This window comes from Panthera onca, chromosome A3 (assembly GCF_046562875.1).
Source record: "Panthera onca isolate mPanOnc1 chromosome A3, mPanOnc1 haplotype 2, whole genome shotgun sequence".
Lineage (NCBI taxonomy): Eukaryota > Metazoa > Chordata > Mammalia > Carnivora > Felidae > Panthera > Panthera onca.
In genome coordinates this window covers 19579890-19594056 of record NC_138341.1, presented here as the reverse complement: position 1 = coordinate 19594056, position 14167 = coordinate 19579890, and the positions used below count along the sequence as shown (strand labels likewise).

Sequence of the window (14167 nt, the reverse complement as noted above, 5' to 3'; positions counted from 1 at the left end):
ATCATGTCCTGAGCCAAAGTTGGACACTTAACTAATTGAGCCACCTAGGCGCCCCAGTAAGGCTTATAAATTTTAAACTGGAGACTCAGATTCAAAATTTCAGAATCAGAGGGACCCCAGCAATTGTCATCTAGTACACTGTTCCTCAAACTTTTTGACTATAGGCCACTTAAGAATATACAAAATGCCTATCTTGCCTGTTCCCATTTTCACAGTATCAAGTCAGTAACAAAGAATTTGAGCAGAAAAAATAATAAAAATTGTTCACAAAACAGTAGGCCTATTAACGTGCATTTAATTACAAGATAGGACAATATAATAATAATAATTGTGTGTGTGTGTACAGTTTATGTATTTTATTATGTATTAACTCATTTACTCTTCACAACTGCCCTATGAAGTATGCATTATTATTTCTACTTACAGAATCACTGATTGAGTTCAACAATTTTATCTTACAAACTACTGACAATGATGATGATGATGAAGATAACAATGATGATGACCAACACTTACACAGGATTTACTATGTGCCAATCATTGTTCTAACCATCGAATTTACATTTTTTAACATTTATTTATTATTGAGAGAAAGACAGAGACAGAGCATGAGCATGCGAGGGGCAGGGAGAGGAGGAGACACAGAATACGAAGCAGGCTCCAGGCTCTGAGCTGTCAGCACAGAATCTGACACGGGGCTTGAACTCACAAATGGCAAGATCATGACCTGAGTTGAAGTCGGACGCTCAACTGACTGAGCCACCCAGGGACCCCTGGAATTTACATTATTTACTCATAAACCTTACTAATTCAATTCACTCATAAAGTATAAGACAGGTAACTTTATAACCTATTTACAGATTGTAAGAAATGAGGAAACTGAGGCATAGAAACATTACTTGATCTGCTTAACATCATAAGTAGCAGAGGTAAAAATCATTAAGTAATTTGGCTCCAGAATCTGGCTATGCTTTAACTCATATAACTAATCTATAGTCACATAACTGAGAAGTAAAAAGCCAAAAACAGATTCCCAATATTTGCTTTTGCTTCTACATTAAAATGCTTCTTCATTAGGAGTTCTCTCAGAAAAGCTGACATTAAATTGTGCCACCTCTAGAAATCCTGGGTGGTATTTACAGGGAGTTTCAAACACACGAACAGAGAGCCTTCTCAATTCTTCATCCAAACGTCACACAAATAAATAAAATTGATTGGATACCCAGTCCTGACTTCTCTCATCATTATAATACAAAACCAATTATTTCTTATAAATATAATTTACCTTAAAATATAAACGTGTTATTCCTTCAAAAAGTTTTGCCATACAAACCCTAATTTTTGTCCAAAAATTTATAAATCTTGGATTCTAAGATCATATATATACATCCACACACATATAAAATTCTTTTCAATAACATCCAAATCATCTTTAGGAATCTACCTTCTGGAATTCTGGGCTCCCACCATGTTTCAACAGACTTTCCCCTGAAAAAAATCTTTACAGGCTTTGTTCTACCAGATAAGATTCTCAGTTAACAAATCCATGAATCTCCAAAGTCCCATATCATAGTCTCTTTAGAAAGGAACAAAGATGGAAACAGATATCAAGTTCAAAATGAGTGCTATTATACGGAACAGCTGACCTGTACTCTCCCAAAATGTCCATTTTATGGAAGACAAAGAAAAGCTGATTCCAGGTTAAAGGAACCAAAGAGATGTAACAACTACACAATGTGTGATTCTGGATCAGAGGACTGATAAAAATTTAATATGAACTCTAAATGCGATAATAATAATAATAATAATAATAATAATAATAATAATGAAAATGTTGTTTCCTGAGTTTCATTATTATGTTGTGGTTAAGCAGGAGAAACACACTGAATATTTAGGAGTGGAAGAACGTAAATGTCTACAACTTCCTCTCAGATGATTCAGCAGCAGAAATAGTAGCAAATATACAGAGAGATAAAGCAAACATAACAAAATGTTTCCAACTGGTGAAAGTGGGCAATGGGCAATACACAGGACCTACCAATCTTGCAACTATGTGGCAGGTTTAAAATTATTTTGATAAATGTTAAGGAGAAATAGAGAAGATAAAAATCTTCATTGTGATATGAAGAAAAGAGACTTCTTAGAGTCACTCAATGAAAAAGGAGTTAAAGAAAAACACACCTAAGCCAGAGTTCAGTCACTAGATGATTCTGTTTTCTCTCCCTTTCTCTTTCATAAATATAAACTCCTCTCTCTCTCTCTCTCCATTGGGAATTAATAGTCTGATTTCAAATAATAGAAAATACAAGTTAATAAATATATCTCCAGTTAAATGAAAGCCAGAAATCTGGAGTGTGTTCTAGAAACCAATGAGACTTTATTTATTTTTGTTAAATTAAAAAAAAAAAAAGTTTATTATTTTGAGAGAGAGAGAAAAAGACAAACATTAGCAGGGGAGGGGCAGAGAGCAAGGGAGACACAGAATCCAAAGCAGGCTCCAGGCTCCGAGCTGTCAGCACAGAGCCCGACGTGGGGCTCGAACTCATGGACCACGAGATCATGACCTGAGCCGAAGTCGGACGCTTAACTGCGCCACCCAGGTGCCCCTACCAATGAGACTTTAAAGAGAGAGGCAGTAGGATTATTTTGCACCTCCAGCCCCTGCTTTAAAGCACTGTGCTGCCAACAGATAGTCTCGCCTCCATCTCCCAAATTCATTGTTTATCCCAAACACAGGTATTGTTTGTCAGCCAACTAAATCTAACTGCCTTTAACATCTATGGTGGTTAAAGCCCACTCTTCAAGCTGACAGCTATCACTCCACGGTGACAACCGTCTTCTCCTTTAAAAGTGAGTAGGTGGGTGTGCAGCTGGGCAAGGATGAGGGAAGCTCCTGGGGTGCTAATATTGTTTTACTTCTTAACCTGTTTAACAAGTATGTTTGGCACATGATAATTCAGGAGTTCTACACTTAAAATCTGTAACTTTTATCTGTATAGTGCTATAATTCAATTTAAAAAATCTATTAATTTTAAAAAGCCTCCTGCCAAAAGTCCACTTACTGATCTATCATTTTCTGATTAATCTTCAGCTTTTTACCTACTGTCTTGGCTTAGTGCATGTTTATCTTTCTAACATAGGCTTCTATGATCACTGTCATCTTTGTGGACACACAAGAACTATTCCCTCAGGGAGCTCACAAACTCTTCGAAATCAGCTATGTAAAAATGCCCAAATGTAAAAAAATGGGCACCAAATATAGACTGAATGACTGTACACATGTTAGAAATATACAGACCAAATCTAGGGATGGCTCAGTATAGTTTTTCTGCTTGCCATTTTTAATTCAATGAGGAGGTTCTCACTGTAAAATATTCATATGAACCCTATATTCATTTCAATGTGCATTAAAGTGATTCATAAAGTGTAATCTAGAACATTTTCATTTAGGAATGTCAGCAGATGTTTTATAATAACTTTGAAACTTTTAAATCAAAAACATATTTCCATCGGTAATCATTTTCCCTTCATACTTTTGTATAAACAAAGCTCTTTAAAAACAGTTACAATTCCCACCTGGGAGACTTCTTTGTTCATAATGAGTCCTCAAAACAGATATGGTCAAATCTAGCACTCCGGAGGGTAGCTTACAGGGAAGTGGGGTAGCGATGTATCCAGAGATGGCTCTAGTTTCTTCACTCTCACCTCATTTAAGGCCAATTATGCAAACTAAAAGGAGAAGAAAAAAATAAAAGCAGAAGGGAGGTTAGATTGTTGTTTTTGTTGTTTTAGTCTCTAAGAAATGACAAAGGTCAGAAATGCTGCATAAAGAAAGAAAATACAACTTTTAAAGCCAAATGGAAAAATATTTCCAAAAGACAATGGATGAAGATCTGATTTTACAGCTGAAGTCCTTTCTGGTGATTAAATATGTATTCCTATCTAAGGCTGCTGCTTAGGTAATACATAATTACATTCTGCCCTTAATCTTCTGAAAGTCATTTATATGTCTTTAAAAAATTTTTTTCTGGCTGCATTTGCATGTTTATTCTTCTTTTTAATTAAAATACTGATTGTTCAGGGGCGCCTGGGTGGCGCAGTCGGTTAAGCGTCCAACTTCAGCCAGGTCACGATCTCACGGTCCGTGAGTTCGAGCCCCGCGTCAGGCTCTGGGCTGATGGCTCAGAGCCTGGAGCCTGTTTCAGATTCTGTGTCTCCCTCTCTCTCTGCCCCTCCCCCGTTCATGCTCTGTCTCTCTCTGTCCCAAAAATAAATAAACGTTGAAAAAAAAAATTAAAAAAATAAAATACTGATTGTTCATATTTTCAGTTTTCATTGAATACTTTCTTTGATTTCTGTAATACTTCTAACTATGCATTAAAGTTACTATGTTATTTTTACTTTTGAATTTTTTTAAATGTTTACTTATTGACTTTTGAGAGAAAGAGAGTGAGCAGGGGAGAAGCAGAGAGAAAAGGAGAATCCCAGGCAGGCTCTGTCAGTACAGAGCTCCATGCAGGACTTGAACCCACGAACTGTAAGATCATGACCGGAGCCGAAATCAAGAGTTGGAGGCTTAATTGACTGAGCCACCCAGGCACCCCACTTTCAAATTTTTCACTGAAAAACTTTATAAACTTTTTTAATAAAGTTCATTCACTTTTTGAGAGAGAGAGAGAGAGAGAGAGAGAGAGAGAGAGAGAGAAAGCCAGCCAGCCAGAGCATGAGTGGGGGATGGGTAGAGAGCAAGGGAGACACAGAACTCAAGCAGGCTCTAGGCTCCACGCTGTCAACACAGAACCGAACGCAGGGCTCAAATTCATGAACCGTGAGATCATGACCTGAGCAGAATCAGATGATCAACCAACTGGGCCACCCAGGTGCCCCTTTACAAACTTTTTATATTCGTAATACTTTAAAATTCGTTGAGCTTTGGTTCCAGTAATAATGGACTATCTCACATTGGACTAACTTGCCCTTAGATAACAATTATTAACTCTGGACAAAGTATTAAAATAACTGTTCAAGGGCTCCTGGGTGACTCAGTTGGTTAAGCCACTGACTTCAGCTCAGGTCACGATCTCAAGGTTCGTGAGTTTGAGCCCCCAACCCCCCCTCCCCACCCCTCCAATCAGGCTCTGTGCTGACAGCTCAGAGCCTGGAGTCTGCTTCAGATTGTGTCTCCCTCTGTCTCTGCCCCTCCCCCATTCACGGTCTCTCGCTCTCGCTCTCAAAAATAAACATTTAAAAATTTTTTAAAAAGTTAAAAGTAACTGTTTAAAGATACTGAAAGTGACCAACAGCCAGCAGAAACGTAGGGGATTTGATTATTAAAAGAAAGGAACCATACTGAGATGAGATGTATTCGTACAACTCTACCTTAAGAGAACTCTTCCCAGTGTATCCCCCGTAAGTACTGGGAGGCTAGGGCTAAAGAAGAAAACCACAGTCTCATTGGCATCTAAGAGCTGACAGAAAGCTGACGATAGGAGGGGAAAATCATGGTAGGAAGGGTAGTACAGTACAGGGCAGGGGGAGCTTAAATCTGTCCACAAATGCTCAAATCTTTGGCTGGTCCCTGAACTGCTCATGCACTGGGAGACTCCAAATAGCCCAACAGAAGGCAACAGCTGGAAGACTAAAAAGCTGAACAGAGATTTCGGCTTCCTACCACAGGAAAGACACAGTTTGGATTTTGAATCCTGCCAAGTTAAAAGGGCCTGGTGAACACAACGGACTTCTCACAGAAACCACAGAAGGGCCACATCTCAGGGTAAAGACTATATTCCAGGAATAAGGATTCTCCTAAGGCTAAGGGCAAAACTGAAATAACATCTGGTGTGACAAAGTATAAAAACCAAACCTCTATAATTTCAAGGTGATCCGTCAGTAATATATTTTTAATTTTATTTTGAAATCCTTAGAGCCTCTCATCTTCACAAGAAGTAGTAAAAGTGGTACAGAGCGATCCCATGTACTCACCGCTCACCTACCCCGATGGTGACAACTTACATAATTGCAGTGTATTATCATAAGCTGAGAAACTGATTGGCACAATACAATTGTCTAGACTATAGACTTTACTTGGATTTTGCCATTTTTTTCATGCAATCATAGTTTGTTTTTTGTATATCTTTGTTTGTAATTCTATGGCATTTTAGGACATGTACAGATCCATACACCATACCACAACTTAGATTCCCTTTTGCTGTTTATAATCACACCCTCCTCCCCTTTCCTTAATTGCTGGTAACCATTTATCTGTCCTCTATTTCTATAATTTTTTCACTTTGAGAATCTTACAAAAATTGAATCAGATAGTATGGAAACATTTTAGATTGGCTAGTTTTCTTTTTACTCAGCATAATACCCATGAAATCCATCCAATTTGTTGAATATATCAATAGTTTGTTCCTTTTCATTGCTCCGCGGTATGGAGATACAGTTTTTTGTTTGTTTGTTTTTTCCCACCTGTCGAAGTACAAATGGGATGTATTCTTTTGGGGGTAATTATAAATAAAGTTGCTATAAATATTTGTGCACAGGTTTCTGTGTGAACGTAAGTTTTCATTTCTCTAGGATAAATACCCAGAAATGCAATTGCTGGGTTATATGGTAAGTGTATTTTTACAAGCTAGTTATCTGGAACGAAAATCAATACGCTTAAAAAAAAAAAATCTACAATACCATCAACAAAATCCAATATACAACAAAAAATTACTAAACATGCAAAAAAGATAAAAACTGTAACTCAAGAACAGGAGGAAAACCTATTACAAGATGATCTAGACGTTGGAATTAACTGGCAAGGATGCTCAAGCCGTTAACACAAGTATATTCAACATGTTATAATGAGTGAACAGATAAGAAATATTGACAGCAAATGGAAACAGAAAGAAATGAAACTTCAAAAAGTAGGCGGTTAAATATCAAAACTTAAAAATTCACTGGATAGGCTGAATCTATTATTAGTTAATAGATTTGAGATGGCACAAAAACAAGTTAGTGAACTTCAAGTCAAAACAATACTCAAGCCAAAGATTAGACAATTCAAAAAAATTAAAACCAACAGTTTAAAGGATAAAAAAAAAATCATTTATGCTTTTAGCAAGATTGTTCAAGAAAAACAAAAGGCAACACAAATTACTGATATCAGAAATAGAAGGAGAAATATCACTTCATATCCTACAAATATAATGTTCACATAATGCAAATCAATTCAGTAACTGAGATAAAATGAAAAATCCCTTAAAATTACTCCAACTATAAAAATAAATAGAAACCCATCTACTAAAGAAAACATTTCATAATTAACACACAACAAAAACAAAACAAAAAACCACAAAAATCAAAACAAAACTCTAGGCCCAAATGGCTTCACTGGTGGGTTCTAGCAACCATTTAAGGAAGTAATAACCATCTTACATACTTTCTAGAAAACAGAAGAGAGATACTCCCTAACTTGTCTTATTTAAAAAAAATTTTTTTTAAGTTTTTATTTATTTTGAGAGAGAGAGAGAGAATGGGCAGGCGAGGGGCAGAGAGGGAGGGAGGGAGAGAGAGAATACCAAGCAAGCTCTGCACTGTCAGCACAGAGCCCAATACAGGGCTCGAACTCACAAACCATGATCATGACCTGAGCCGAAATCAAGAGTCAGATGCTCAACCGACTGAGCCACCCAGGCACCCCTCCCTTTATTAAATAAGCAAATCCCGAATACCAAAACTTGACAAAGATATTACCAGGAAAGAAAATCAGCCTCATGAATACAGATGCAAAACAACAAATTGAATCCAACAATATATAAGAAGGGTAATATACTATGATCATGTGGTTTATCCAAGAAATGTTTCAAATTAAATACCAATCAATGTAACTTATATTACCAGAATAAAAAGCATATAACCATTTGAACAGATACAGAAAAAAAATCTGAGAAAATTCAGCACCATTCATGACAAAATTCTCAGCAAACTAAGAATTAAACGTAACTCCCTTCAATCTGATAAATAGGATGAGTGAAAAACTACATCTAGTATTTTATATAATGGTGAAATATTGGGAGTTCTCCTAATATTGCGAATAAGGCAAGAATGTTCACTCTAGCCACTTTGTTTTATTTTTAAAGATTTTAAGTGACTCTACACCTAACATGGGGGCCTAAACCCACAACCCCAAGATCAAGAGTCCCACACTTTGGGTGCCTGACGGGGCTCAGCTGGTTAAGCATTTGACTCTTGATTTCAGCTCAGGTCATAATCTCATGGTTTGTGAGATCAAGCCCTGTGTTGGGCTCTGTGATGACAGCGTGGAGCCTGCTTGGGATTCTCTCTCCCTCTCTCCCTCTCCCCCTCTGCCCTTCCCCAGCTCTGTCTCAAAATAAATAAATAAACGTTTAAAAAAAAAAAAAAAGAGTCCCACACTTTACCAACTGAGCCAGCCAGGTGCCCCATAGCCACTTCATTATTGTAACGGGTGTACTGAAGGTCCTACTTAGCACAATAAGTCAAGAAAAAGAAATAGAAGGAAATTTAAAGAGAGAGAACTAAAATTGTCTTTATTCACTTAAAAATTATTTTTTGGTACCTAACTCTAAGGAATCTCAAAAATAATTACTAGAATTAATAAGTGATTTGGCAAAGTTGTAGGATACAAGATGAGTATACCAAATCAACTTCCATACAACCACAATTGCAAAATAAAATGCAAAACAAATTCATAATAGCATCAAAAAAACATAAAATACTTAGGAAATAATTTAACAAAAGATATGCAAGACCTATATACTTAAATTTTATAACACTGTTGAAACTAAAAAAGACCAAGAAAAAAAAAGAGGGATTGAATATTTTCATGGGTTCACCAAAATATAATTGTCCCCCCAAATTAATTCATACATTCAAAATTATTACTTTGTGTACATCTAGTACATTGTTATACTATCAATAAATACAAGTCTATTTTTTCTTTTGTTTTACATTTGTAATAGTTTTTTTTAATGCTTGTTTTGGGCTTTTTCTTTTTATATAAAAACTGTATTTTCTCTAAATCATGATTTCCCCTAATGCTGAATTCCATATTAAAGTGTAATGTTTAATGTTAGAAAACTGGGTTATCCTATCACCTGGATTCAAAAGTGCTTACCCCTTATAGTCCCTCTAAATTAAATTAAGTGCTTTTTATATTTTCAAGATTTTTTTTCTTCTGTTGATTTAAATCCACAATTCAAAAACTCAAAGAAACTTGAATTAGCTCTTCATACCGACTTGCAGTTAAATATATTAAATAAAAGGATTTACAGTTAGAGTAGCTCAATTTACATTGTATTTAGTTGAATTTTTCTCACTTTATATGTCTAGCTTATTTGCATTTGTAATAAACAGTGCTCTAGAACATTTTCTTGAATGAAACAATTCATTTCAGTCCTCCTGATACTATTTTGTGTGTTCTTTCATTTGTGAAGCATTTTATCTTTTAGTTTTCCCTCGGTAAATCTGTGTAAGAATTGTTAAGTAGTAACTGACGAGTGGCAAAGATGGCATTGTTCATCTAGTCATCCATATGCTTAGGTTCTGTCATTATTTGGCTTCCAAGGAAGAGCAACCCTCCAAATCACTTACATACTTAATCCTGCAGGTATCATCTTTGCCAAATAATGCCACTCTCTTCTATAAAACCTGAGAGTTTTTACGGGTACTACTTCAAAACCAAGCAGTAACTGAAGCCAGATGGATCCTGCTAATGATTTAGAGTCCTAATGGATTCGTGGTCAACCATGTGAGGAAATGTGAGAACAATGCTAAGGGGAGTGGCTGAGTATAGTCATTTAAAACCTGCATGAAAAATGGAAAAGCACAAGATAAATCCATATTCCAAAAAAATATGTACAGGGGTGCCTGGGTGGCTCCATTGGTTAAGCATCCAACTCTTGATTTCAGCTCAGGTCATAATCTCACAGTTCGTGAGTTTGAGCCCTGCATCTGGCTCTGCACCCAGAGAGCAGAGTCAGCTTGGAGTTCTCTCTCTCTCTCTCTCTCTCTCTCTCTCTCTCTCTCTCCCTCCCCCTCTCCCTGTCTCTCCCCTACTCATGGCTCTCTGAGTCTCTCTCTCTCTCTCTCAAAATAAATAAATAAAAGATAATTAAGATAATTAAAAAAAATAAACAATTAAAAAAATACGTACACAAAAAGATATGTACACAATGATAAATTACTAATACAGAACCAGGAGATAGGTGACACAGAGAACCTAAGAAGACAGGAGGAATGTCCGTAAGTACTAAGAAAAAGATGTTTGATTATTATTGTGAAATAATATTTCACTTTAAGTGAGTTGTCTTAAAATGCATCTCTCCAGTGATTTTTTTTCATTTACTTTAATTTAAATTCCAGTATAGTTAACATACCGTGTTATGTTGCAGGGGTACAATACAGTGATTCAAATATTCTATACTTCAGTGATTGTTATGTATTTATCTGGACTATCTGGAGCTCAACATTTTAAGACTTTCCTCACCACCCCTCCCCCAATCCAGAGGAATCCAAAGTAGGAGATCTGATACGGATACTGCAAACTCCTACTGGAACATCATGATTACTGAGCATGTCTGAAGGCTTTCAATTTCAGGTTCCAATTTTCCCTTCCCAGGTAAGGCTTTTCTGTCATCTTTATCTGCTTCCAATGCTGGATTCTGGCACAAGTTCTGGCTAACACGGCACCTCAATTCCTTTATTTTATTTAATTATTACTTTAATTTCTTAAATTCAATCTGATTTAAAAATCAAATGAGGAAGCCAGGTGATAGAAGAACACATATTATACACCTAACACATAGAGTAAAAAGGAAGCCTATTAATCATTCTCCCTTTGTTATTCTGGAATCAGGCAGAGGTACAGAGCCAGAAATTAAAAACATAGAGAGAAATATTATAAGTATCTATGGATTTATCCCAGAATTAACAACAGTAAACATTTTTTATATTTTGTCTTTTTTAAGAAATGAAGCACTACCAATAAATCCAAAGTCCCCACACTTACATAGAGTCCACTCTGTTCATTCCCCTCCCTTTCATAGACAGAACCATTATCATGAATTTAATACATCTCTTTCTGGATATGTATATGTGCGCCATACACAACATACACTGATGTTTTATGTTTTCAAATATACATTTTTTTATTGTATACAACACATATTATGCATTTTCTTGATTTCATGCATTACGTTTTGGAGCTCTATCCTTGCTGAGGCATACATGCGTGTGTGTTTCATTCATACAAATATATGAATATACCTCACCTTAGCCATTCTTGTATTTAAGTGGTCTGTAAATTTTCATTTTTTTTAATATTAGATAGAGAGAGCATACACATACTCAGATGAGCAGAGGAGGAATAGAGATAGAGGGAGAGAGAATCTCAAGAAGGCTCCACACTATCAGCATACAGCCCAATGTGGGGCTCAATCTCACAAGCTGTGAGATCATGACCTGAGCCAAAATCAAGAGTCGGACGCTAACTGACTGAGCAAGCCAGGGGCTCCTGTAAATTTTCATTTTTACAGAGAATACCTCAATGAGTATTCTTGGACATGGCCTCTTATTCATTTTTTCATATGCACAAGTGCAAGAATTTCTAGTGGCAATATCCAGAAGTGCAATTTCTGAATTACAGTAGTTGTATATCTTTCTCTCATCTCACCACTTGTCAAATTGCTTGCCAATATGGCTGTTTCATACTCCCACAAGCAGTGTGTATAAGAGAACCATTTTCCCCATATTCTTTCCAACACCTGATATCATCAGAATTTATTTTTTAACCAGTCTAATGATGAAAGTGGGAATTCATTTCAGTCTGAATTTCCTTGACTATTATGGAGACTGAACATTTTAGCTGACTATGTGGCTATCCCATGTGGTATCCAATACCAGTTGAACTGAGTACACAATTGGCACTTTTCTTCCTTTATGCTGGGTACACAATTGGCACTTTCAGTTCTGAGAAATTTTCTTGGATTATATTCTTTTTTCCCCCCTAATTTATTCTGTTCTCTTTTTTAGAACTCCTAACACTAGGAAGTTGACCCTCCTACATTCATCTTCTTATTTATTCAATCTTCTGTTTATCATTTCTTTGCCTTTTTGCTCTACTCCTAAAAAAATTCTCAATTTATTATCTAATAATTCTACTGAGTTTTTCTATTCTGCCACATATTCTTAATTTATAAGAATTCTTTGTTTTCTGAATGTTCTTTTTAAAATATCGTATTCTTGCTTTACGGATGTAGCATCCCATCTTTCTGAAGATATTTCATACACACATATGGTATATGTAGATGTGTGTGTGTGTGTGTGTGTGTGTGTGTGTGTGTGTGTGTGCATATACATAAAATTTTCCCGGCTGTACAGTCTGTTTTCAGCAAGTTGTTTTGTATTCTTGATTTGTTTATTTTGGTTTGTTATTCATAGTAGATGCTTTCCTTAGATGTTTGATGGAGTTTAGACCTTTGGAAATAAAAGGTTTATTTAAAGCTCTAAGTACCTGGGGCTACTGACTGTAACCTTCCATATAGGGCAACTTGGGCAGGCTCTTCATTAGGTCACAGATATTGATGTGAGAAACCTGGTTCCCATTATCTATCACTTATTTACTTATCTGCTCAACACCTGTGTATACATAAAGTAGCTTCAGAATTGTTAACCTGTACCCCTACAAAAAACAAATTTACCAGAGTACAGTATTTATGTAAAGTCCTTTTTGCCTTTAGTTTTCTTCTTAATGGGCTAGTCAGATTTTTCATAGAAGATTCTTCTTTCTTCCTGCCTAGAGGAAAAAGGCCTCAGTTGGGAAGCCATTAATAGAGAAGAGGACAGGGGCTCTCATCATTGAAAATGCCAATGCTCCCTCCACCTTCAATGTGCCTGTTGTCCATTAGGCCAGTAGCCAGCCCTCTTTCTTCAGCCAGAGAATATACTTCAAATTGTCAAGATGAGAGCAGTGCATTAGAACAGTGGCAAAAAGTGAAGAAAATCCATGCATTTAAGTGTTTCTTAAACATCTTTCAAACAATCCTTATTTTAGTCCCCTGGATTCATCTTCTTCACCTTCTTGCCCTCCTTCCCCTTGCCCTTTCAGAGTTACACAATACTACCACTGTGTGGGCCCTTTGGAGATTCACCAGTACAAATTCCATTAGTCCTTAGCTTTCTCCATGTAAAACTAGGCTTTCCTAGGTTTAATAAGATTGCTACCACTCTTCTAGCTGTGTTTCAGCCTTGAAAATTTTGCCCTATTTTTCTCCAATTCTTCGTCTGGATTTATGACTAAAAACAACCCAACAACAACCTTTATTGACTTTGTTTTCGTTGTTGTTTAACTTAACTGTGGTTTGGGGAGGGAACAATATTAACTGTGTCCTCAACCTACCACCTTTACCTGGAATCAAATACTATGTTATTATTGGTAATATTTTATTTGTTTATTTTTAATCTTCCTATTATTTCATAATCTTTTTCTTTGAGAGAGAGACAGCATGTCTGAGAGGGAGAGGCGTAGGAGGGGGAGGGAGAGAGAGAGAGAGAGAGACAGAGAGAGACAGAGAGAGACAGAGAGAGAGACAGAGAGAGAGACAGAGAGAGAGAATCTTAAGCAGGTTGCATGCTTAGCGTGGAGCCCAACATGGGGCTCAATCCCACCGTCCTGGGATCGTGACCTGAGCCGAAATTGAGAGTTGGACACTCAACCAACTGACCCACCCCATAATCTTTCTTTAAAAATGTTTTTTTATTTATTTCGAGAGGGAGAGAGAGAGCATGTATGTGCATACAAGTCAGGGAGAGGTAAAGACAGAGAGGGAGAGGGAGAATCCGAAGCAGGCTTCCCACTGTCAGCACAGAGCCCAACAAGGAGCTCAATCTTATGAAGCCCAAGAGCATGACCTGAGCTGAAATCAAAAGTTGGACTCAGGGCGCCTGGGTGGCTCAGTCGGTTGAGCGTCCGACTTCGGCTCAGGTCATGATCTCATGGTCCGTGAGTTCTAGCCCCGCGTCGGGCTCTGTGCTGATGGCTCGGAGCCTGGAGCCTGTTTCAGATTCTGTGTCTCCCTCTCTCTCTGACCCTCCCCTGTTCATGCTCTGTCTCTCTCTGTCTCAAAAATAAATAAATGTT

The 14167-nt window shown here is 36.9% G+C and overlaps 1 protein-coding gene across 10 annotated transcripts in view; it reads right to left on the bottom strand.

Annotated features, from left to right (window-relative positions):
• The window catches only part of NCOA1 (nuclear receptor coactivator 1), a 239996-nt gene that overhangs the window by 100396 nt on the left and 125433 nt on the right, over window positions 1–14167 (bottom strand). For 9 of the 10 annotated variants that reach the window (XM_081795178.1, XM_081795179.1, XM_081795176.1 and 6 more), the window contains one exon: window positions 3577–3729. The exons of the other annotated variant lie outside the window; for it this stretch is intronic. The gene's annotated coding sequence lies outside the window, so the exon portion shown is untranslated. The remainder of the gene's footprint in view (window positions 1–3576; window positions 3730–14167) is intronic. 10 annotated transcript variants of the gene reach the window in all.